The 24,572-nt window shown below is 47.6% G+C and overlaps 1 long non-coding RNA gene across 5 annotated transcripts in view; it reads left to right on the top strand.

Moving 5' to 3' along the window:
* LOC123288950 (uncharacterized) overlaps nt 1-24,572 on the top strand; it is a 209,032-nt gene that overhangs the window by 41,908 nt on the left and 142,552 nt on the right. For 2 of the 5 annotated variants that reach the window (XR_011505723.1, XR_011505721.1), the window contains exon 2: nt 6,023-6,206. This is a non-coding gene — a long non-coding RNA (uncharacterized lncRNA). Of the gene's footprint in view, nt 1-5,205; nt 5,346-6,022; nt 6,219-24,572 lie in introns of those variants that run through there. The other 3 variants (XR_006532593.2, XR_006532595.2, XR_011505722.1) reach the window with 3 other exon arrangements.

Raw genomic sequence — 24,572 nt, 5'->3', positions numbered from 1 at the left:
TTCTTCCAGCTGTGACGTCCTAGCTTACGAAGTTGTGATGGCATTTAACCCCTGATGCGTTGACTCTCTGTAGCTCATCTCCCTCTTGCCATTGGAAGACACCTCCTAGATGCCCAGGTGGCCTGTCCCCTCCCACTGGGGGACATCTCCCAGATGCCCAGGGCTCACACTGCACGCCACACACAGCATGGGCAGACAGACTTGTGCGTCCGAACTCTTTGGAAAGCTGCCATCTCAAATACCGGCGTTTGGTGGATGACACTTTATAAAAAGAGTCTCTGGTCCACCTTGTTTCTGCCAGATTATATCAATGTGGAATTAAACTCTTTCGTTTTTGTTTTTTGCTTGGGGAAAGTCATAATGCTTTTGAAATAATTTACTTTGTTTTTTTTGATACACAGAACACTGGAATGTGTTTTTTGATTCTCATTGTACCCTAAAATGGTGTAGAACTTTCATCCCTTCTGAAATAAAAAAAATCACATTACATGAAGATCAATCATTAAAGTCCTTTTGGAGTCACATGCAATATTTGCTCTCAAAATATTTGGCTCAGGGGACACTGAGAGCGCATGTATATATAGCTTTTTGAGTCAGACAGATTGGGGTCAAATCCAAGGGCTTTACTTAGCTGCCGTGGGACTTTGGGCAAAATACTCCACATTTCTGGGCCTCGTTTTCCCTCCTCCATAAAATGAGGGAAATAATATCTCTGTGAAAGGGATAAAGAAGAATATAAGCCTCTGAGACGCAGGGGCTGCTCATCCAGAGGTAGCTGTTTTGGTTCTTGTCCTCCCTGTGGCCTTTCCCAGTGCGATTCCCATGGGAGCTTAGGTGTCAGCTTCCAGTGTGAGGTGGGGGGCGGGGAGGTAATGTGACGCCCAGGTAGACTTTGTGTTAAACGAAACTTCCTGAAAATTAGGACTCGAAACCAAAACAAAGCAAAAGGATATTGGAGGGGCAAGCATTTGCTTTCAGAAGGATTCTTCTTTCGGCTGTCAACTTCCCCAATTCATTGAAAACATGACTGCCTGTTCATGCTACTTTTGGCAGAGTATTCCAGACACGCTATGGGATCTGCTCTCCAGGACGTTGCCCTGGACCCAGGAGAGACTGGCCTTCTCTTGAAAAGCAGATTGAGGGTGGGCAGCCAGGGCGCCGCTCGCTCCTGAGAGTCTCGAGACGGAAGATCAGAGAAGATCTGGAGGAAGAAGGGAAGAGGAGCGGGCCTGGAGGAAGGGCAGCCTCGGAAGCAGGGGGCAGCCCTGGAGGAAACCCCTTAGGAGGAAGGCACACAGTGGGGTGGGAGGGGAGATGGAGCCAGGCCAGGAGAGGGGGCCTTGTGGCTGGAGGAGAATGGCCACACACAAATGGTTAAAACATTGCTTGCTTCTATTATATCATGAAAAAATGGCAGTGACCAGAGCTGCCTGGATTAGGAAAAAAGGGTGTAATTCCATCTTGGGGCTTCTGGTGAATTGAGTTTGTGGCTCTGTGGTTTATGATGTCACCAGAACTCCTGGCTGGAATTACAGCCTTTTAATTTACTACTTGGCAAGTAGGGAGGCCGAGGGTCCATTGTGCCTGCTTGAAATGTGGTGAGGACGCCAGGGTCGAGGTTAGCCCGGGAGCTCAAGTTCTGGAGGCCGGCCTCGTCTACCCTTGGTGGGTAGACAGTCTTGCTTAAGCCACTTTTCCTGTTCACTCCTCTGTTTCTTCTCTCTCTGTCTCCCCATCCCTCCCTCCTTGTTTCCCCAAGTTGCACAGCTTGATTTTCCCATGATTTACATTATAAAAAACCCAAGAGTCCTCTGGCCTTCATGCTCACTAAGCTCTCTGATCAAACCTTGACATCTCAAAACCCACCCAAGAAGGGCTCAAATGTGGCATCTCTGACCTCTGAAGGAAGAAGTCTCCTGTGAAGTCCGTAGCTCACTTCTGTCTTTTGTTCTGCCCCCAGCCTCCCATGTCACCGTATGTGTCAAGGTCAGGAAGTGATGGAGCTCGCGGCTTAGCCTCAACAGAGTGACTGTCGTGGCTTCTTCAGACATGGTGGCAATGTTGCTACCCCGGTGCCTTTGGTTATCCTAGTTCCTCAGGCTCCATTTTTTCGTCAACCCTTAACAAATGTTTTCTTAGTATTTATTACGTGCCAGGAGATGCTAGGCTGAGATCTGGGGATATAATAGAAAGCAGGATAGATGTGATTGCTGTCCTTGTGAAGGCTCCACCTGCCTGCTTGGCATTGCTGTTTCAGGGCTGCAGAGGTCTCCAAGTGGCTGTCCCAGCCCCTGTCTCCAAATCTGCTCCTCCTCCAGTGTCCCCCTCAGTTCCTGCCACTGTCATTGTCTAGTTGCTCAAGCTGGAGCTCTAGGAGTGTCCTGCCTGATATCTCCTTTTCCCTCATTCCCAACATCCATCCTTCAGCTGCTCTTGTCCTTGGGACCCCCAAAATAGGACTGTTCTGCTCTGGACCCCTTTTCTCCATCTCACGAACATCCTGTTTCTCCACCAGCTCTTCACAATTGCAACAGCATCCCCATGGCACCTCCCACTTCTTTATTATTCTCTCTAATCCCAGAGTTCTCAAAGTGGGGTGCCTGGACCAGGAGCAGTATTATCACCTGAGGGTTGCATACTCTTGGGCCTCCCCAGACCCGTCGATTCCCATCAGAATCTTGGGAGCAGGGGCGGCGGTCTTGATTTTAACAAGCACCTCAGGTGCTCTTGATGCAAGCCCACGTTTCAGAACATCTTCAATGCATTCTTCAACCGGGGAGGGTGCTCAGCACTTTTTGTGCAGTCTCTTCCCTCCTCCCATTTTACAGATGAGGGAACTGAGGGCTGATCTTAGAAGATAGATTAGATTGTATAACTCCCAAGCTGAGAACTCTTCAGGAGCTTCCCATGCACTTAGAATAGAACTCTTTTCCGCAGTCTGTGAGACCCTACCCAGCCTGGCTCTGGCCTCTCTCCCCAGCCTCCCCCTGAGCAGCACTTTTCCTGGGGCTCAGCTGCTTCCAGACATTCTCCTCTTTCATTCCATTAGCGCACAATTCCCTTTCCAGCCTCAGGGCCTTATGCACACACTGTTCCCTCTGCCTAGGACACTTCTCTCCCCTGACTTTGCGTGCATAGCACCTTCACCTCATCTTTCAGGCTTGGCACAAATGTCACCTCCTCAGGAAGACCTCCCCTGACCGTCTTAAAATAGGTTTCCCTGGTATTCTCCATTTCAATTCCTTACATGTCTCCTGACAGTACACACAATTAGGAATAACTTTACTCATTTGTTTTTTTTTTTTCTGTTTCCTCCACTAGGAAGTAAGCCCTTTGGGGATGGGAGCTGTGTCTGTTTACCACCATGTTCCTAGTACCTAGCTCAGTCCTGGAAATATAGCATGGAATGAATGAATGAATGAATGAAACAGTCTAGCTTATTTTGTTTTGCCATCAAAGTCCTTACTTGTCTTTAAAGTCTCAGCTCAAATGTTACCTTCTCTGGGGAGCCTTCCCTCGTTTCCCTGAGCAGAGTTAAATGTGTCCTCCCAGCACGCTCTGGATGGCACCATCATGACACACACGCCCTTGCAAGGCCGTGGGGGCCTTGGGATGGCAAGAGTGGGCTTTAAGGCACAGGGACCTGGATCCACAAAACAGCCCGTGTCACATCCTGGCTGTGTGTCATTTTGCCTCTCTGAGTCCCTCGTGTGTAGGGTGGGGAGTTTCTCGTGAGTGTGGAGGTAGCGTGCCCGGCTGGGAGCAGGCCCTTTAGAAGCGTAGCTCTTGTTTCAGAGCCGGCTGTTCACAGAAGGCTCGCTCAGGGGGCTGGGGGCTCGTGGAGCGCTGGCCTCTGTCCTGTCGCCCGTGCTGGCTGAGGGAGGAGGCATAGATGCCTCTGCACGCCCCTCCCCGTGCTCGCCCAGGGCATGGCTGTGGTGGCTGGCCAGCCAGAGGACAGTGAGCGGGCTGTCTGTGCCTGTGGGCGAGCCCGGCCTGTGAGTCACAGGGAAAGGGAACACAGCTGCTTTGAAAAGCAAGCTCGAGCTATTTACCGATGCCCCCCGCCAACGAACAGCACAAATAGATGAGCCCCAAACGCAAAGAAAACCCCGGGATCACGGCTGGGTGGAGGATCCCATTTGCTGGAGACGCCCCTGGGTGTTCTGTGACACCGCTTTCAAGGCCTGGTGGGCTTCTTTCCCATCTGAGACCTCTTCTTCCAGCGCTTGCCCTCAGTTGCATGGGTGTCAGGGAATGCAGGAGATGCCGGATTCCTGGGCAGTGCATCCGGCTTTGCTGACCCTCAGTTGGTGATGCATGATGTCTGCTTTTGTCCCTCCGAGACTCCTGGCCTTGCAGTGGATGCTGATGGCGGCCAGTCCAGTCTCCCCTCCGCAGCTCCCTGCCCTCTTCCTTGGAGCTCCCTGAACTGCTCCGCCCCCTGCTGACCTCCACCCAGGGGCGGCAGGAGCCCCCTCCGAGTTCAGCAGCGCCTGCCCTCTTGTCATGTGTTCTGTTTCAGGGGACACTTTAAGGCTGTGGCTTCCTCTGGAGGGAGGACATTGCCATTGGTCATCTTCCCGAGCGCTCCCTGGGCACAGCACGCTTCTGCCTCAGGCCTCCCTTAGTGTATATGAGTATTTTCTACTTGAGGCATTTGGGTCTCATCTTCGTGAATTTTGCCATAGTACATTTGCAACTACCTCTATGATTGCATATTTTTCTTTGAACCTACTCGTTTTATGTCAATAGATTTATTCTCAAGGGAAGATTTATTTCACTATCATAAATAGAAAACCAGCATGAGTTGCCAGTAGTCAACAGCAATCATACAAGAAGGGCAAAGTGACTTTATGGATTTCAGCTGATCTTTTCACCCGCCAAAGACTGGAGCTAAGGCCTGCTTTCTCTTTGTTAAAAGGGAGAACAGCAGATTTTAGAGATGTGTTAATGTCATATTCGTGTTAAAGTCACATATTAAAGTCACTGTGACTTTTTCCTTGACATAATAAGAAAGTTTGAAAGAGAATTGAGGACAAAATAATTCCTTGATTTACTGTGATTAAATCAAGGCACCACCTACACTATTTTCGGTGTTAAGAGCCAATACTTACATAGTGAGGGCACCTAGCATTTTATGTAGATTAACTCACTTATTTTGACAACAACCCTGTGATGTTGTATTGTAATTATCTCCATTTCACAGATTAAGAAATTGAGGCATCAAGAGCTTGACCTGCCCACGTTCATACAGCTAGTGAGTGATGGAGGCGGAGTTAGGTCCCTGCTGTCTGGTTCTGGACGCCTTCATGTCAAACGTCACTGTCTCCAGCCTTCTGAAGGTACCACTCATCCCAACGCTTTGGGAATGTTGGCCGTGTGGAAGGTCGCAGACACTGAGGCCAGGACCGTCTCTTCCCTGGGCATGGTGGGACTGGCATGGGCAGAGCTGTGACCTGTCGACAGAGCTGCTCCCTCCCAGGGCCAGGAGCTGTGGCCATCATTGTGCCTCTGGTGCTTTGTTTCTACTCTGTTCTCTGCACTGAGTGCCTGCTGTGGGCTTGGAACGGTGCTGGGCCCTGGAGCTGTGGAGACAAGCGCACCCCAGGCCTTGTCCTCAAGGAGCTCACAGTTGTCCAGTTGGGGAGAGAGACATGTTAATGAGCACTGAAAGAGCCGCAGGTTGGAGTTCCATTACAGAGGGGAGCCTGGTAGGGGGTCGGGGTGGGGGTGGGGGCTGGGCTGTGGGCACCTTGCTCAGGTCAGGAGGTGGAGAATTGGTGGGGTTTGGAGAATGCTTCCTGAAATGAAGAAGGAAACAAAGGACTTCCAGAGCAGAGGGAAAGCGTGAGAAGAGGCCGGGGCTGACCAGCTGGGCATGGGCAGGGCCGCAGGCTTCTCGACCCCTTTGGAAAGTGTGGGCGAGTCTGGGTTCCTTTCCCAGTCGTGCTCTGAAAGCCTGGGCAGCGCTGCAGGGAACAACCTGAGCCAGCTCTCCTTTGTCATTGCTTTTTCAAAGGACGCGGATTTGGAATGCGTGCGCGGTGACCAGTGCAGACCTCCGCCTCGGCAGGGAGAAATGGAGGCTTCGGGCCCCCGCCGCTCCCCAAAGAACCGCAGATTGCTGTGGGCTGATTTTTACGGCCTCTGTTCCACCATTGCAGCCTGTGACTCCGAGGTGCAAACTCGGCCAGCCCAGAGAGGTAATTTTAGGGGTGAGTTTGTTTGTTTTAAACCCCCTACTGGCAGTTGGGTCAGATTTTTATGTGATGATTTTGTGTTCTGCATATAAGGAAGCACTGCTCGTTGGCTACTACAGATGTGCCCAAAACATCTCTCTCCAGAATAAACGTGCTCTGCCGATGAAATGGAACATACTGGGGCCACACTCAGAATAGAACGTCCTTGGCTTGGTGTGGGATCCCTGATGAGCCGCTGACAAGATCCCTAGTGTGGGAACTGCCACACTCCATACTCGCATCTCCTTCCCAAAGGCAGGAGGCTTCAGGATATGGAGCTGAAGGGCTGTGATGAGTGGCAGGCTGTGACCATTTAGGGGGATGCAATGCTCCCTGGGCCATTTAAAGGATGATGTGCTTTTGCACAGCGTTTGATAAGTGGCGGTGGGGGGCCACGTTTGGTGTGGGAGAGGAAGAAAAGTAGTCACACTTCAGATCTTCAGACCAGAGCAGTTTCGGTTGCATCTCCATGCGAAATGGAAGTTTGGAAATCTGGTCAGATTTCCAGGCGGGAAAGGAAGGTGGGTGGGAATCCTGAGCTCCACTAGTGAACAGAAGGACAGGGGCTGTGTTGCCTACCCTCTCGAGAGCAGGGTCCTTTTTGTGCAAAATGAGGAGGTTAGGCTGTTAGGGAAGCTTTCCGGTCACTTTCAGATCTTAAGTCAGTGATTCTCCTGGAAGGATGAGTAGGAATTTGCTCGATCATTTTGCTCAGCATACTGGGCAAGTTCCTTCAGCTACAAGTTACAGAAACTCTCTGGGACTCTGTCAGCAGGACATTGGGGGCACTCACAGGATCAAAGGAAAAGCCGAGTGCCCGAGTCACGCACAGGAGGGGAACCAGGACAGCACATGGAGCTGGGGAGCGGAACTGAAGTGCTGTCTCCTGGGCTTTACTGATGAGCCCATTAGATCCAGCCTTTGTTGGTCTCGCTACTCTAGCTGCGAAATTCCTGGGTGAGAGAGAGTCTAACTTGTCTTGAGTCCCGGACCCACTCCTTGGGTGAGGGACCCAGGGTGCCTGATTGACAGGCCCATCAAGACTGTGTGCCATGGGCGGAGGGAGGCAGGAAGGGAAGAATAACTCCCCAAAGGAGAAGTGTGTTGTTACCAAAGGGGCGTGGGCATAGATACTGGATGGGCTAAAATAACAGGTTTCCGTTACTCAGAGATAATGAATAAAAAGGAGATCATCTGGACTGTCACAGTGCCTATTTTAAGGTCATAATGAGCGTGGCATTGGTCTTCTCAGCTCCATCCTATTGAGCATTTGCTTAAATATTCCAGTTGGCTGTGTAGAGACAAGCATCTCTACGTGTGGTCCACGACATGGCCACAGTGCAGGATCGTGGCTATTTCAGCCATTAGTCCAGTCCATGGATGAGTAGAATTGAGTGCACAGAATTAAGTGAAGCTGAAATGACTGGAATGATGATATTGGGGGGGGGTCTCTCTTTTCAGTTTTGCAGTCATGAGCATGATTTTTTTTTTTTGTCGGGATTCTTTGCACACGTTCCTTGGACCAAAAGAGAAAAAAGGAAGGAGAGGAATATGAGAGAAATTGATAGCACTCTTAAACTGTTGGTTTACTTTATTCCCTTGCCCTCTTGGGTTATAGTTATATTGTTAAATTTCCACTAAGTACTATTCTTACCATGCTCTGACACTGGAGAAACAGCTTTGAGCAGCATTTTCCAAAGCATGTTCTATGGGATCAAGGCCTTGAGAGCCTCAAAAAAAGGGCAAGATTTCATACTCAAACTTGGAACGTCTTGCAAATTATATTGGCTGTTGCATATTCATGATGCTCATTAGCATATTAAAGGAGCTGACAAGTCCTGCAGTAAATAAGCCTGTTTAGTTCTCTCTAGTTTGGCATTTTCCAAACGTTGGCGAACATGGAACATTTAAAAATAACACCTATTACTAAATAACACCTTTGGCTTCAAGGAATGCTTACAGGGCTCTTTCACCTCCACTGATCAGGAGCACACGTGGTCATTGGTCACCTCTTCATCTTCTTGGCACTTACAGATTTCTACCTGGTGACTTCGGAGGCCATGTCTACTTATATTTGATAATTCTAACGTAAACCTGGGGTCTTAAGGCATACTTACATATTGTTCCAGATTTTCTGTGACAAGGTTCGTTTACCCTGCTACCAAATGTTTGTCAGGTGCCAATGTCCAGAGTGTTCTGTGAGGTGCAATTGGAAGCAGAGAAATGAATAAGGGATAGACCCTTCTTTCAAGAGCCTCTGGGCTCTCAGGGGAAGAGTGCATGCAGGCAAATGATGAAAAAGAGGTAGAATGAGTAACAATAAAGAGATGCTCTAGGCGAGCCCCAGGATAGGCTCGGCATTTTGTGTGCATGTTGTCTAAGGACAAATTAATTATGAATATTGTACCTAAAGCTCGGCAGCTCTGCCATATAGGTGTTCCTTTCCCCATTTACAGGTAAGGAACTGAGGTTCAGAGAGGTGCGTCTCTTGCCGATACCTCACTGTAGGTGAGTGATGGAGGAAGGGCTCAGACCAGCTCTGTCTGACTCTGCAGCTCGAGGTCTTTGCAAATACCCCACGCTGCTGCTGTTTCCTCACCAGGTATCTCAACCCCAGAGCCAGGTCATTTCTGGGACTGTCAGATGTCAGAGTGGGCTCAAATATTGAAATGAGTGCTGTCTCGGAAAACTTGAGCGATGATCCTTGTCACCGATGGGAATTGAGAGGGAGGCAGCTTTAACCTTAAAAAAGAAGTCATTTCTAATTGCATGAGCAGTTCATGAATACACTTTTCTAAACAATAAAAATATTGCAGAGAAGCCAAAGTATTCTATAACAGCTATCCTGGTCTCCTCTTCTCTCCCCCAAAGGCAAACCACATAATCAGTTTGGCACGTGTTCCTCCAGAACTTTCTCTGTGTATTACTTAATGTACAAGTGGATGTAATGTGGGAAATATCACACTGAGTGAATTATCTCCCAAGTTTTCTTTTTTCGCTCAACAGTAAATTTGGAGCTCTTGCTATAGTAGTAGATATAGGTACATCCCTTTTTTCCAGCTTTTTATTTTGAAGCAACTTCTTATTTTGGAACAAAAGTTGCAAGAATAAGAATAGTTCAAAGATGTGTGTGTATATTTATATGCGCACACACACACGTTAGAGAGAGAGATAATGTAATTTTATCATGTGTACAATGTAATTGTCTTTTCTGAACCGTTTGAGAATAAGTAGTGTGCATTCTGTCCTTGTCCCCTTAAGTACTTCTCTGTGTATTTCATATGAGTAGAGATAGTCTCTTAAATCGTCACAGTAGTTATGAATTTCTCTAAGTTTAATGTTGATATTCTACTTTTACCTAGTCTACCATCTATATTCCATATTCCATTTTTGTCACTTAACCGAATAATGTCCTTTGTTGTATTTTCCCCTCCAGTCCAGGATCCAGTCGAGGATCAGATATGGCATTTAGTTGTCAGGTCTCTTTCTTCTTCAATTAATATGGAACATTTTTACAATCTTTCTTTGTGTTTTATGATACTGACACTTTTGAAGAATATAGTCACTTTTTATAAAATGGGCTATTTCTTATTTTGGGTTTCTGATGTCCTCTCAGCATTAGATTGATTATTAGATTCAGGTTAGGCATTTTCAGCCAGAATATTGTATTGATGATGACTCCTTTTCAGCATACCATATCTGTGGGTACCACATCTGCACCACAATGTCCATCTGCCCCTTGCTGGTGATGCTAAATGTAATCACCTAGGCAAGGTGTTGTCTGATTTGTCTACTATATAGTTACCATTTTTTTCCCCTTTCAATTAATATGCAGTCTCTTGGAAGACATTTAAGACCATTCAAATAGCCCACTCCTCATAGACACTTCCCCCCAGATTTAGCATCCATTGATGATTCTTGCCTGAGCCGATCTTTATTGTGATGGTTGCAAAATGATGATTTTCCAGCAGTGACGATCTCTCCACATACACCAGTGGGCTTGGCATTCTGCTATAAGCTAGGGCCCTCCCTTCTCCCCTATGTATTTATCTATTTATTATGGACTCATGGGTTCTAATTTTTCAGTGGTCTATAATTTATTACTATCTTTAATTACTTTAGTGCTCAAATTGTCCCAGATTAGGCCAGTGGAGGCTCCCTCTGTATCAGTGTGACACGTATGCATCATTTTTTTGAGTACTTCATTACTGTCTGGCATGACAAAGTGTTCCAGGCTCATCTTGTACCGACCCAGCATCAGCCCTGGAATCAGCCATTTCTCCAAGGAAGCTGGTTTCTGTTAGGGCTTGGTATCATAGACCAAGATCTGCATGCTAGCATGACTGTCACTACTGGGTCTCATTGCTTCTGTCTCTTGTATTCTTTCTAATTACTGCCTGGTATTTCATTGAATGGCTGCACAATAGTTTATCTATTGCTCCTTTTATAGATGTTTAGGTTGCTTCCAGTTTGTTCCTATTTCAAGCAACTGTCAGTGAACATTCTTGTCCATGCTCTTTGTGCATTTGTGTAAGGAATATTTCTCCAAGGGTGGGTGATGAGAAGTGGAATTGCTTGTTCCTAAGGTGTGTATGCTCAAAACTTTACTGGATACTGCCCATTTATTCTCCACAATGGCTGCACCAATTTAGAGCCCAACAAACAGGATATGAGAGTCCTTATTTTTCCACCCCCTTTCTGATGCTTGGTGTTATGAAACATTTTGTTTTTCACAATCTCGGGGTGAAAAATGTTGTCTTATTGTCTTAATGTTCATTGTCCTGATTGTAAATGAGGGCGAGCATTTTCTCATGTGTTTATTGGCCATCTGTCTTCTTCCTGGAGGAAATAGAGAAAGCTTTACGAGGGACATAACAGTTGAGTCAGCCCTCAGTGGATGAGAAGGCTTTTAGGAGGCAGACAAGGCAGGGAGGCTGCTTCAGATGTAGGAAACAACAGAGCAAACCACAGAGCAGTGAGGGCCGGGTGGTCGCAGACTTTGGACCCCCGCTTCCCTGGGGTGGGGCCTGCTATTTCGTCCTGGTGCTGCCTCTTTCTTGGTCATCTCTATGACAAGCTTTGCCAGAGATGGGAGGCTGACTCCCTGGCCTTCTATTTTAAGGTCGTATTAGAATTCACACGCTTGTCTGAGTGCAATTTCACTGGGACTGAGGGAGCCCAATGTTTGTTTTAAGGCTGTGCTCACCACAGATCAGATCGAGTGAGGGTGCAGCCGATGAAGGAAAGAATGCGAGCCAAATGGCCAGCAGTGGGACACAGACTGATCGGTCAACAATATTAAGCAAGCAAACCTCTACCCAGAAACAACAGATGGAAAGCCAACACCATGTGGAGGCTAGCAATCAGGACCAAAGGAGAGGCTTGCCTTGCATTGTGGCCCAGTGGTCAGAGGCTTGGAGGAAAGGGAAGCTAGTGTTCAAGAAAGAAAATGCGTTATTGTGGTAATCATTTTGCAGTATATACATATATCAAATCATTATATTGTATACCTTAAACTAACGCAATGTTAGATGTCAATTATATCTCAGTAAAACTAGACAAAGCATTTAAAAAAGGGAAAGAACAATGAAGTGGTTATGGGGTCTTGATGGTGTTCTGCCCCAAGACAGGTGATTTAGTGAGGTATAGACGAGGCCTTCTTTCATAGAAAAAGGAGACAGTGTGGAGGAAAGAGCGAGAAGAAGGGGCTTCGTCTGGAGCACAGAGATTCAGCTCTGAGATTCGGAACTGATGGGGAAGAGCGTAACTATTCAAGCGATTTGTCAGGGGAGCGTGTGGAGAGTCCTCCTCCTCTTTGATGAAGGCACGCACTCTCTTCTGCTGGGATGAGCTGAGGTGTCCTGTGTGAAAGCCCCAGCCCGATTCTCTGCTGAGTCCGGCCTCCGCGGGGACTGCGGCACAGGTGCTGTTGGCAGACGCTGGTTTCCTGCTCGCACACACATGCTGTCTCTGTCCGGGAGAGCAGAGGAGCCTAACCAGCAGAACTCCAACCTTGCACGGGGCAAATGGCCTCTGGGGCCACAGATGTACTCGGCGGAATGGCAAAGTATTTTATTTTTCCTAATTGGTATCTCAACAGACTTCTCATAACAATACCAAGAAGTAGGTATTATTATCTTTATTTTCTTCAACCTTTTAGTATGACAAATTTTAAACTCACAGAAAACTGGAGGTCTAATATGGTGAACCCCCTATATTCACCACCTAGATCCAACAGTTTTGCCTCTTTTTCCTTTGTCTCGATATTTGTTTGGGTACGTGTGTGAGTGTTATAGCTATACATACGCGTATCTGTATTTCTTCGTTTTGGCTGAATCTTTTTAAAAGCGAGTTGCAAACATTATAACACTTCACCCATTCAGGAGAGGGAACCACACTTGCTATTTGAGTAGAGAGAATGTACTATAATAACTAGGTAAAAAGTTATTAACTAGGTGACTAGAATGCCAAGGAATCATGGAGGAGGCAGTTTCAGGAAACAGGTGCCGTCCTTAGGACTGGTGGCATAAAGGCAAAAGGTTGGGACTGTTAATCTAGAAACCTATTAGAGGGCTCCATGTCAATGACATTCTGATCTCTTTGGCCAGGGGCTGCTCGGCTGTGCTGGCCCTGAGTGGGGCTGGGGCCAGAGCTCTGAGGAGGGGGCTGGCTGGAGGGTACTGGTGGCTCTGTGGGGATGGATTCAGCAGCTGCTTGGGAAAGAAGGACGGCTGCCAGGGTGAAGCAGCAGCGCGGGGTGGCAGAGCAGGAACAGGAAACAGGCAGGACAAAGCGAGTGCCCTCTTCCTCCTCTGGCCTTGCAGGTCCTTTCTAGCGCCCCCTTTTGGCAGATCCTATCGTATGGTTTACAGAATCCCCGACCCAGGGTTCAAGGCCAAATATAGGAAGATGAGTTTGGAGCCAAGAGACAGTATTTTAAGAACTGGCACAAACCCTAAATACTTTATCATTTAATGTCTCCTGGATTAAGAAAGTTCTCTTACATATACATAATATCATTGTCATCATGTTTAAGAAACAGTAATTTCCTAGTACCATCTCATATGCAACCCATATTAAAGTTCCCTGAATATTTTTTTAAGGCTGGGATTTGAGTTTTTTAGGGATTAGAATCCAGTCAGCATTCCTGCATTGCATTTGCTTGATGTATCTCTTTAGTCTCATTCTAGAACAATCTATTGCCTCCCTCCCCCTTTTTAAGTAACCATGATGAGTAGGCCAGTTGAGTTGAGCAAAGTCTCACCTTTTGAATGTCTGACTGTTTCCTCCTGGTGTTGCTTTACCTGTTCCTCTGTCCGCAGTAGTTCCTGTATCCTGGAAGTTAAGTCTAAAGTCTTGACTAGATTCATTCATTTTTGTCAAGAATACTTCAGGGGGGTGTTGAGCACCTTGTTGCAATGTGTATTTTAGCATGTGAATTGTGGCATCATCTTTTTTTTTTTTAAAGATTTTATTTTTTCCTTTTTCTCCCCAAAGTACCCCGTACATAGTTGTATATTCTTCGTTGTGGGTCCTTCTAGTTCTGGCATGTGGGACGCTGCCTCAGCGTGGTCTGATGAGCAGTGTCATGTCCGCGCCCAGGATTCGAACCAACGAAACACTGGGCCGCCTGCAGCGGAGCGCGCGAACTTAACCACTCGGCCATGGGGCCAGCCCCGTGGCATCATCTTTTAAGGCATTTATTAACTTGAGACACACTTTTGTACCCCTGGGAACAAAAGGCCAAACAATTCTCATGAAAAGAGTGGGAAGGACAACCATTTTCATTGTAACAGGTGCTGCCCGTTGGTTCCGGTAGAGCTCGTGCTTGTCCCCCATGCACTGAGCCCTCCCCAGCCATCTCTTGCGTCATCTGGAGATGCTCTGTACTCTGTGCTGGAACTTCTGCCCGTCGAGGCTAGGCTCTACCCCCGAGCATCCTGTGTTGTAGTCCTCTGGGATCCTCCCACACCCTGCAGTGTGCAGTGTGGGGCATCAGCACGTCTCCGGGCATGCGGGCTCGGCTCTCTGCTGCCTCCGGGTGCTCTGCTGCAGAGCCTGTGTGATGGGAATTGACTGTTTGTGACAGGGGAGTTTTCTCCTCTTTTCTTGTCTGCAGTCGTCCTCTTTGTGAGCTCTCCCCGGGGCTGCCTTGTACACCCTGCCCTCACCCCTCCATGATCACGCCTTTCTCACCAGAGGCTCTGGTCCATCTCAGCACTTCTCCTCCTCTCCCTGCCTTGTCCTTCACCACCTGGGATCTTGCTCATCCTTTGGCATCACCGAGCAGAGCCTTCAGCTACTACTTTGGATCGAGTTTCTGGTTTTATTTTCATCAAATCCATCTTGCCTTCCCATGTGCATGAGTAGGTGGGTCAGGTGTGCTTGTTCTGAGCTAAGCCACAGGATAAGAGTTCTAGCTTTAGTTCCTTAACTTGGATGCCTCTGAGGCTTCAGGTATAGTGAAGTTTTGAGGAAGTCCAGATGGAAGAAAACTAGTAGCTCAAGTTCCAGGAGAAATGGCAACTGACCCCCGGTTTCTGCAAGGTGTGGTTAATGGTGAACTGGAGAGCTCATGAAAAACATCTCCAGAGTCTTTGCAGCTTCTCCTATCAAGAAGTGAAGTCTGTTTCTCTGACCCTTGAAGCTGCGTGGTCTTGTGTCTTGCTTTTAACCAATGGAATTAATAAAAGTCACGTAGGCAGAGGCTCACAGAATGCTTGCCTACTGGGGCTTGCCCTCTCTTGCTGGTCCAAGAGCGCCGAGCGAGCCTGTGGACAGGCCACATGGAGGAGAATCGAGCTATTCTGTCCAGCAGCCTGTCAGCCTCTGACTGCAGCCGAATGTGGGAGCCTAGGCGAGACCTACTGAAGAAATGCTTGGCAGAGCCCAGCCCAGACTGCAGACACCCAGCATCGTAGCTAATAAATGATTGTTGTTCTAAGCCACTTAGCTTGGGGGTGGTTTCTTACGTGGCAAAGGCTAATTGGTACACGCACCGTGTGACGGGGGCAGCTCGCACTCAGCCGCAGCCTAGAGTTGCCATGCTAGAGTATGCGCCCAGTATCATCGTATCTTCCAATTTTCCTAGAGAAGAGAAAAACTCAAGGTAATTTTTTTTTTTTTTTTCAAATTTTGGCCACCCAAGGTTGAAGTCAATTGGTTTTAAGATTTTTTTTTTTTCCTTTTTCTCCCCAAAGCCCCCCGGTACATAGTTGTGTATTCTTCATTGTGGGTTCTTCTAGTTGTGGCATGTGGGACGCTGCCTCAGCGTGGTCTGATGAGCAGTGCCATGTCCGCGCCTAGGATTCGAACTAACGAAACACTGGGCCGCCTGCAGCGGAGTGCGCGAACTTAACCACTCGGCCACGGGGCCAGCCCCTCAAGGTAATTTTTATATAAAATATTCCAGCTTTTAAGTGATGGCACTAATTAAAAATTTAAAAAATACTCTGGAGGCCAAAAGAAACATCTGGGGGCTGGATTTATCTCTCTCAGGCCATTCCCCTACTTGCTCCTGGCTCAAGTGTTTGTCCCCGTCATTCTCCCTGATCCAGGGGAAGTGGACATGGCGGCGGAGAGTGTGTGGGGGACATGAGCCAGCAGCAGCCTCCAGGGACCCTGGCTGAGGGCTGGAGTGGGAGCACATGCTCGGCCCGCCCTGGAGCACTGAGTCAGGTATGGATAGTTGTGGCAGGATGGGGATGCCTCTGAAAACATCCCTGAGGAGATTTCTTCTGCTCAGTCTTCAAGACTTGAACAAAACGCCTCCTCCCTGAGCTTCTCCACCACGTGGTTCCTTCCTCCACCGGGGCAAAGCATAGATGCTGGACTGGTTTTTCCACGTCTGTCTCCCTCACTAGACTAGGGGGAGGTCCTGAAGGGCCAAGTCTGGGGGCCTTATTTACCTTTCCGTTCCGATGGCCAGACTGCTGTGGCTGAAGGAACAGGCGACCTGGCGAATGCCTGGAATGCTCTTCTGTGCCCTTTCTGTGGGACGGGCTGCCTCTTGTCCTGGTCACCTTTCCTTGAAACCCTATGTCAGAGTAAGTCACTGAGCACAAATTTGTCCACCTAAGGTATTCAGGAAAATGGAATTTTCTTATATTTTTGTCAATTTGTGGAAGAGAAACAAACCAAAAACAAACCCCAAAACCAAGCGCAAAGGTCCTCTGTGTGTTGAACTTGTCAGAAGCTGAGCTCCAGAGGTGGGGTGTCCAGCTGGCTCTCGGGGGAGAGGGGCTTGTCTCCTAGGGGCCTCCGGGCTGTTCCAGCCATGGGGCGGCGTGACCCGGTGTCTGAGCCAGGGGCTCCCCCTCCAGCAGGACTGCAGCATGCTATCGGGCCCACGCCATCCAGGCCAGACCAAACATCTGGCTGACTGTGGAAGAACACAGCGCCCAGTGTCTGGTCCCATAACTCCTTGGACTTGCATTGAGAAAGCGAGAGCACGGACACGCTTTTCCATTTTCATTCACATATTTGACCTCTCACAGTCCAAGATTTGGTGTGGATAGGGTAGGACAGAAAGACGTTGAGCGAAGGCCATCAGAGACCCTCAGGGGAGGCCAGGGGAGGAACAGATGTGCCTGGCGGGGCCTCCTTCTCCTTTCTGCAGTGGGGCTGTACCCAGCTGGGGGAGGGCTCGACCTGCCTCGTCCTGGCAGGAGCCAGGCTGGGAGGCGCATGGCTTTCCTCTCTCCACTAGGGGCCGAGGCTGCCTGTGTTAAATTCGTTGGGCTAGAAACAAGGTGGCTCAGAGAACCAGTTGAGCCACAGGGACCCGATGGGGGCGAAGCCTTTTGATGAGTTGCCTGTTGGAGGCGGGTCTGGTTCCCTGGGGAAGGATGGGCAGTTGGGTCTGGCCTAATTTGGCCCAAGGCAGGTGAGAGAGGGCAGCTACTCTGGGCTGCGACCCTGCAGTTCTGACCTCCAGACCCGTCCCCAGGCTGTCCTCCATCAGTGATGGGGGGTTGTTATATGCCAGCCACAAAAGGTGACTGGGCCCTGTTGGAGCACATAGGGCTGGGCTTCGTCTTCTGCAGCCCTGCAGTATGCAGCCTGAGGCTCTCTGTGCGGGAGAGTCAGGGTGCCAGGAGGCCTGTGCAGCTGGGAATGTTTCCCCAGACTCCTGCTTACGGCCTGAATTCCCTGCACCAGAGACTTTATTCCTTTGAGTCAAGGAGTGAGTGCTTCCCTGCAGTCTACTTTAAAGAGCAGCCTGTCTGAGAGGAGGAGTACATTAAGAAGGGACCTGGGAGCGAATTAGTGTAATGGACTCCTTTCTCCTCCCAGGGCCCTTTACCTTGAAGCAGAGGATGGAAAGAAAGGATGGTGACTGGGGCATCAGAAGGTCTGGGGCCCTGGGGAACAGGGCAGTAGAGGCTCTTGGGAGGTTCTGGGGAGGGAAAAGATGGAGTAGAAAGAGGAGTTCTAGAATGAAAGAGGGGGCTGAGGAAGGAGGGGCAGGGACACTGAAAACAGCATTCCATGGTTTAATTGCCTGCTGCCTCTGCCTGAGCTCCATGAGTTCTGAGCAGAAGTTTTAGTCTCTCACCTTCCTAGCTTCCTGCTCACTAACTGAGGGATTGACGAAGGATGAAATGCAAACTCAAGTTACCTAACTCTCTGAGTCCGGATTTCCTTGCTGATAAAATGGAGAGAACTGTGCTCACCATATGCATGGAAGGAACCAAGCACAGCATTTGTAAGGAAATACTAGCCTACCGATGCCATAAAAGAAGATTAGGGTGTCGCCCTGTGCCCTACATATGCAATAGTACTTAAATAAAAATGCTGCAACTGCTGGGGAGGTTGTGGTAGGGGTTCTGGTGAGAGTGGACGGCCAGGAAGATGCTGGCCTCAGCCTGTCAATCGCCATCCACTTGTGCCAGATGTTGCCGTCAGCTAAGAGTAGGGACGGGGGCCAGATTGGCTTCTGAGATTTTCAGAGAAGTGGCCTAACTTTTTTATTTGGATGGCAGGTGGGCCACATGCAGAGCCAGGCTCCAAGTACACAAGAATTAAAAAAAAAAAAAAAACAAAACTGAAATAGACAAGCAATATACAAACACAACTTTCGATAATTTACACCCAAACAAATAATTTCAGAAAACCACAATCTACCAAAAGCATAGCAAGCAAACCATGTAAAAATGCAAAGTGCGTCCGTGGAACAAGCAGGATGTTTGTTCTCCTACGTGCAGGAAGGCCTTTCCCATCCCATGGTCCAGATTCTCTTCCCTGTTCCGTCTGCACAGAGTGAAAGGAGAGCCCAAACCTGTATGAATCCATTCCTTCTTCGTTCAAGACACCTCATAGCAAACACGTGGAAGACAGCAGGACAATCCTGTAACTAAGGATGTCAGGGTGAAGGGGAGCAAGGGTAAGACAAGAAGAACACGTCAGAGGTCGACTTGTGCAAAGACATGTGAGCCTCATAGTTCTGCACAATTTCTAGAGGGGAGCTGCACATTTGGCTGTGAGCTTAGTGGTGGCCAAAGCAAAGAAGGAAATATGATCCACTAGAGGACTCCTGCGTCCGTCAGCTGGACCCAGGCCAGCTTGCACAGGAGAAGCCCAGCTCTTGCTGGAGCCGAGGCTGGGCAGGTTTCTACCCTGGGTGTTCACAGAGGAAACACTGTGATGAGGTTGAGGTCTTCCTCACCACAGCGCTGCAATGCATGGAGCAGTGAGTTTTGTCCGCCTCAACAAAAAATCTCCCTCCGTGGAGGCAGATGCCGTGTAAGCAAAGCCCTTCCCATAAAAACGATTGTACGAGAACGCAAGACACTCTGACCCGAACATGCAGCTCTTTCATGGTCGGATTTTACCCAGAGGTGAAACTTAGAAAACGTGGAGCAAAACTTGCAAGGTGTGTCCTGTGGGATAATAATATGCTTGATGGGAAAAAAGGTGAAACCAAAGCAAGCAAGCTCTTTTTGTAAACTGCAGACCCTCTCAGAATCTTCCATGGCCGAGGGACTGACACCTCGATGGCGTGTAGTCTCTCCAAAACCTATTTAACTGTGGGTGTGTCTGTAGGCTCTTGGGAGTCCAGTGGAGGGGAGAACGGAAAACAAAGAATTTAAAACCCCAAATCCCAAAAGCTAGAGCCACATAGTCTTGTTCCCTAACTACATCCTCACCTCAAACTCATTTTTGAAAGAGATGCTCATGGGTGTCCCCTTGGAAAGCACTCATCTGAAGCAGCGTTTCATGGATTGGTTGTCATTTTCCTAGGAAACATAACTAAGTGATATAAGTAAATTTATAGCTACTTTAACAATAAATATTCAACTGAGCCCCACCTAAAATGATCTTGCCTCTGTCCGGTGCTGAGCCCGCTTGCCATCTTCAGGGAATCCAGCTCAAGGCAGTGTGGACTGCCACATGTCCTTCCACCAACCCTCCGTGGATCTGGGGTCTCGTCCCTGAGATGGGATGAGAATTGGGTAGAGAACAGTCGTTGGCTGTATTCTACGGCCCAGCCCTGGACTGCTGCAGTCCTGGGCTTGGCTTGCCCAGTTAAGGGCTGACCCTTCTCCTCTGGCCCTCCACGGAGGCGGGGAGTGTGGCGGGGGCATGGGAAGAGGGTCAGGGACAGAACTTGACCCTCCTGGATGTGAGCTAGAAGAAAATGAACACGATTCGCAACTTGCTAAACTCGCCAGTGGGTCCACTTCTTTTTTTCCTTTGTTTACATATTTTCTTGTCTTCAGAGGGGAGATTTCCAGATGGGATCCTTCAGGTTGTGTGAGAGTGGATCAGGTTCATATCCTATCAGATCTTCAGCATTTCTCCCAGTTTTGTGGCCAAATGTTTGGAAATGTTTGCTTTCCAAAGGCAGCCATTCATTTATCTCTTTCTGCAGCAAACATATATTCAGTGCTGACCATATGCGAAAAGAGGGTGAGCGGGTGCACACAAATATATACAAAAGTCATCTACGGGTTACATAAATCTCTGTATAAATAGTATAAACCAGATTTCCAGCCAAAAATGGCAAGCATCGTGTATTTGACAAAGAACATTTATACAACAAACCATATTCTTTTAGTAAAGTGGCTTTTAAACAATTTGCTCTCCGTGATTGTTGCTTACCAAACCAGTCTGATCATTAAATATGGGCGTCCTGATTTGGCACAGAGTGACGTGGATTAGTTTTTGACTTTCCGACGTCTGTCTGATTTTCCGTTCCTCCCCCTGCTCCGGCCATAAGGCCTTTCTCTGTCCTTTTCCTTTATACTTTTTCTCAGGACTGAAAACCCTGATACACTGGCATAGTCCCCTTTAGCAAACCCTTGCTGGCTATAGTGTCTTAGGATCTTCACACTGGACAGACTTTCATCTGATCCCTCTAAAGACCTTCTAGAACCCGCCTCGTGTACGAAAACTTTCCCTCAGGAAATTTTCTCTTTAGCTTTCTGCCAAGCAGGTCTCTAAAAGAAAACGGAATACCCCCTTCTGTGAGAATTATGGTTAAGAGAGGCTCAGCTGCGGGTCATTCCCAAGCGAGATGGTGCACTGTGCACATCAGACATCTGAACAGTCTGTGATTTGGTTGGTAGGAAATGCAAAAACAGTGGAAAGAAAATCCCCAGTGATGATAAGTTTCTTTTACACTCCCATTATTCAGTTAAAAAATGGTATGTTAGAAATGAAATTCTCCCTACGTGTTAGGTCCAAGGTCAAGAGGGGCTACTGTCTGGGTCCTGGGAAGGGTCAATAATACAATAATAGGAGATATAATTCTGGTGTGTGGACAGTCATTCATTAGATTATCATAGAAATTCACATGAGTCAAACCTTGTCTTCCTAACTTGCCCAAAGGACTTGAATGAACCCAGGAGGCCTTCTTACCGGCACGTGGACGTGTCTGACAAGAAGCAATTAATGGATTTGCCAGTTGTGCTTCCTAGTATCTGGAGGTTAGCGCCTGCCTGGGAAGCTCTCCTCTGAGACAGTGCGGAGAGGAGGTATTAGTGAATTAATCCATCAGCGCCCTGTTTTCTCGTGTGTCTCACTTTCCCCTAAATTGAGATGTTGTATTGTCCTGAGTCTTAGTCCTGTGGCCTAAATGCTTTGTGCTCGCTTCCACTGAGAGGGTAAATATTTCTAGTTAAGGATGTGTGGTCGAATAGGAGTTGTGGGAGAAGCCCAGTGAAATGCCCCGCCAATCTTATTCAGCCGGGATTTCCTGAGCAGCTACCATGTGCCAGGCGCGCGTGTGTTCGAGCCCCAGAAGCGCTACGCAGGGCACTGAGGAGCTCTGGTTTTCCCTGTTTGTTATTTTTGTCTCTTTTTCTTAGCATTGCACGTCAGTATCTGGCAGCTTGCAAATAGCATTTTCTCTTCAAGTATTCTCCTTTCCTTCTTTGAAAATCTGAATTTCACACTGGCGCAAAGCAATGTCGTTGAGAACCAAACCGTCCTGTCCCAGCCCCCTGGGAAGTCTGGCTTCAGCCTTTCCACCGTGAGTTTTAAAGATGCGATTGTTTTCTTCTAGGAAGACAAGGGAGCAAGCTTCTCTTCTTCTTTGCTGTGGGTAAGAGTAGGTTATGATTTTAGAATGTGGTCCTGGTCCAGCAAGTTTTGCAATGCAATGACCTCATCTCTATGGGCTCAGATTCTGTGGTCTCACAAAAAAAGGCATGGAAGATTAATTGGAGGGGTTATTTGGAACAATTGATACTACTTTATCTTATTTGATATGTCTTTGGTTCTTAACTTGTTGATTTAAAGTTGTTTGCTCCTTGATTGGTTACTTGAAAATGATTCCTGGATGTGTTTCTGCACTGGTATTTTTTTTATTAAAAAATACAGATGTTTAATTACAAAAAAGGCAGAAAAACATAGAGGAGAAAATTAAAGTAGCCTATAATCAGATATTTAAAAATTCACTGCAGATGCATACCTGTATTTATTTGTGTAAGTGGGTTCGTACTGTGCGAACTATTTGTGACCAGTGTTTTCACTTAATGTATCACGAAGATTTCCATGTCGTTTCATGCTTTCTCTATCATCATTTTAATCACCGCACTGTTGTTCCCTGTGTATAATGCCGTAATATATTAAACCAGTCCTTCATTGTTTGGACAGTGAGGCTATTTCCAACTTTTTGCTTTTATAAACAATGCTTCACTGGACATCCAAATGCATGTATCTTTAACCATGATGATTTTCCTTAGGCATAAATGCTTCGAAGTGGAATTGCCATTTCAAAGTTTATGCATATTTTAAAGTTATTTATAGGTTTTGCCATATTGCCCCCCAAAAAGGTTTTACCAATTTACCCTCCTATGAACAGTGTATGAGGTGGTTTACCTAATGACACTCTTATCAGCAAGTATTATAAAAAAATTTGAAACATATTTGCGAGTTTGACAGACAAAAATGTTATCTGACTTTCGTTGTGTGTCCTTGATTATTAGTGAGGGTGAATATTTTATGTTCAGTGACCGTTTCTAGTTCTTCCATGAATTGCTTATTTATGTCTTTTGCTCATTTTTCTATTGGAGCGTAGTTTTTCCCTAAGTGCTTTTTATATGTTAAGGATAGTAAATATTTATGTCACGACTGTTGTAAATTTTTCCCCTTCCTAATATAGTTTAAGGTTATTTCTTTTTTTTTTTTTTTACAAATTTGTAAATTTTTTACAAATTTACAAATAGGTAAAACAACAGTTTTTCCGTTTTATGAAGTTCGGTCCATCCATTCTTCCCTCTGTGGTCTCTGCTCTTATCATATGCTTAGCTCATAGCATGTATATGTGCATTTTAGCTTTTATTTTAAATATTATAAATGCAAGGCATGCTTATGAAGGCTCCAAATGATGGTTGAGTGTGAAATAGACAGCAGAGCTCTCTCTGCCTCCTGCTCTCCTTTCGTCCATCCCAGGGTTATTGCTGTTAGCCGTTTGGATGTCCTTGGTCTTTAAAGCAGGTGTAATTGGCCCGTGGTCAGTGGAACGATTGTTTTCACTTGTTTACACTGCGATGGCAGGTGGAGCTGATGGTCATGGCTTTTTGCCCCACTTCCTATTCAGTCAGTTCCCGTTCTCCGCACAGCACTCTCTTCTTCAGGCCCTACGATTGGGATGGCTGGCGTGTGTTTATGGCTGGGGGGCCTTCAGCAGATAGGCCTCTGGGTTCCTGCTCTGGGACCCTGCAAGCAGCTTGTCCAGAGGGTGGGGTGGAATGAGAACAGACAGTCCAGCTAGCCCAGTGCACTCTCCTTCGGGGCACGAAATGTGGGGTCAGATGCTTCTGTGCATCTTCTAAAAGGGGACATGCTTGAGGGGACCTCCCATGCCCAGCATCAGGTGGGCCAAGTCAGGCTGTTCGAGAGCCACACTTGCCCTTGACTGTTTGTGACTACGACCCAGAGTAATGTGCCTAAGGTCACCTGGGCACTTGGGACCAGGACCCCAGACCCTGTCCTCTCGGCTGATGTTTTAGGCTGTATTATTATAATCGATCAATTCTTGAAATGCTTTTGTCAATACAAGAGGAATTGAATGCTCTGAAAGTTTCCGGTTCATCTGTATGGAGGGTTAAAATAAAATAACATTTTTTTTACTGCATTTGAAAAAGCCAGCCTCCATTCTTGACACACCGTTCCTTTGAACACTGTTACGCAGCCCACAGAGCCACACAGGGAGGTCAATGGTCCTTCCTGGATGTCTTTTCAGATCAAGAGCTTGGACTGGATGAATGTTGGTTTCGTTCACGGAACATTTTGATGTCTGATTTTTGTTCCCGTTCAGTAGTCTTAGAAAATATACAGGTTCAGCTCAGGTTCAAACTTGTCTGCTACTTTTTTTTTCTGGAAAAAAACACTTTGGTTTGTTTCACAGTTTGGTAAAAAATTAATGTTTGGGCCCAGCTCAGGGTTCAGCTAACGAGTATGGGTTGTTTTGGTCAGGGACTTACAGAGCGAGCTCTTGATGGGGACTGACCTGCTTCTGTTCCAGGGGAGAATGGGTCGTCTGTTAGCCAGCCGCCCTCCCAGCTCCCAGAGCCGCCTCAGAATGCCCTGGGAACCCGCCTCACCTCCCAGCCAGGAGGTGAATGGGGCTCTGTGCAAAGGGGATGGAGCAGGGCAGAGCAGACGGCACTGGGGCGGGGAGCCCTCAGCAGGGCCCTTGGCCCCCACCTGCAGACCTGGGCTCCCTGGAGAGGCAGCACCAAGTGCCATTTGGTCGTTCCTGGCCTGTGCTTTCCTGAAATCTGCTCAGAGTGGATGAGAATCCATCAGCAGCGTGTTTGGGAGGAATCGGTAGGTGACGAGCTGAGGCTGAGGTCTGTGGAGCAGAGTATGGTCCCAAAG

Source organism: Equus asinus, chromosome 9 (assembly GCF_041296235.1).
Source record: "Equus asinus isolate D_3611 breed Donkey chromosome 9, EquAss-T2T_v2, whole genome shotgun sequence".
In the NCBI taxonomy this organism is placed as follows: Eukaryota; Metazoa; Chordata; class Mammalia; order Perissodactyla; family Equidae; genus Equus; species Equus asinus.
The sequence above is the reverse complement of the archived record's forward strand: the minus strand, read 5'-3'. Positions and strand labels throughout refer to the sequence as shown.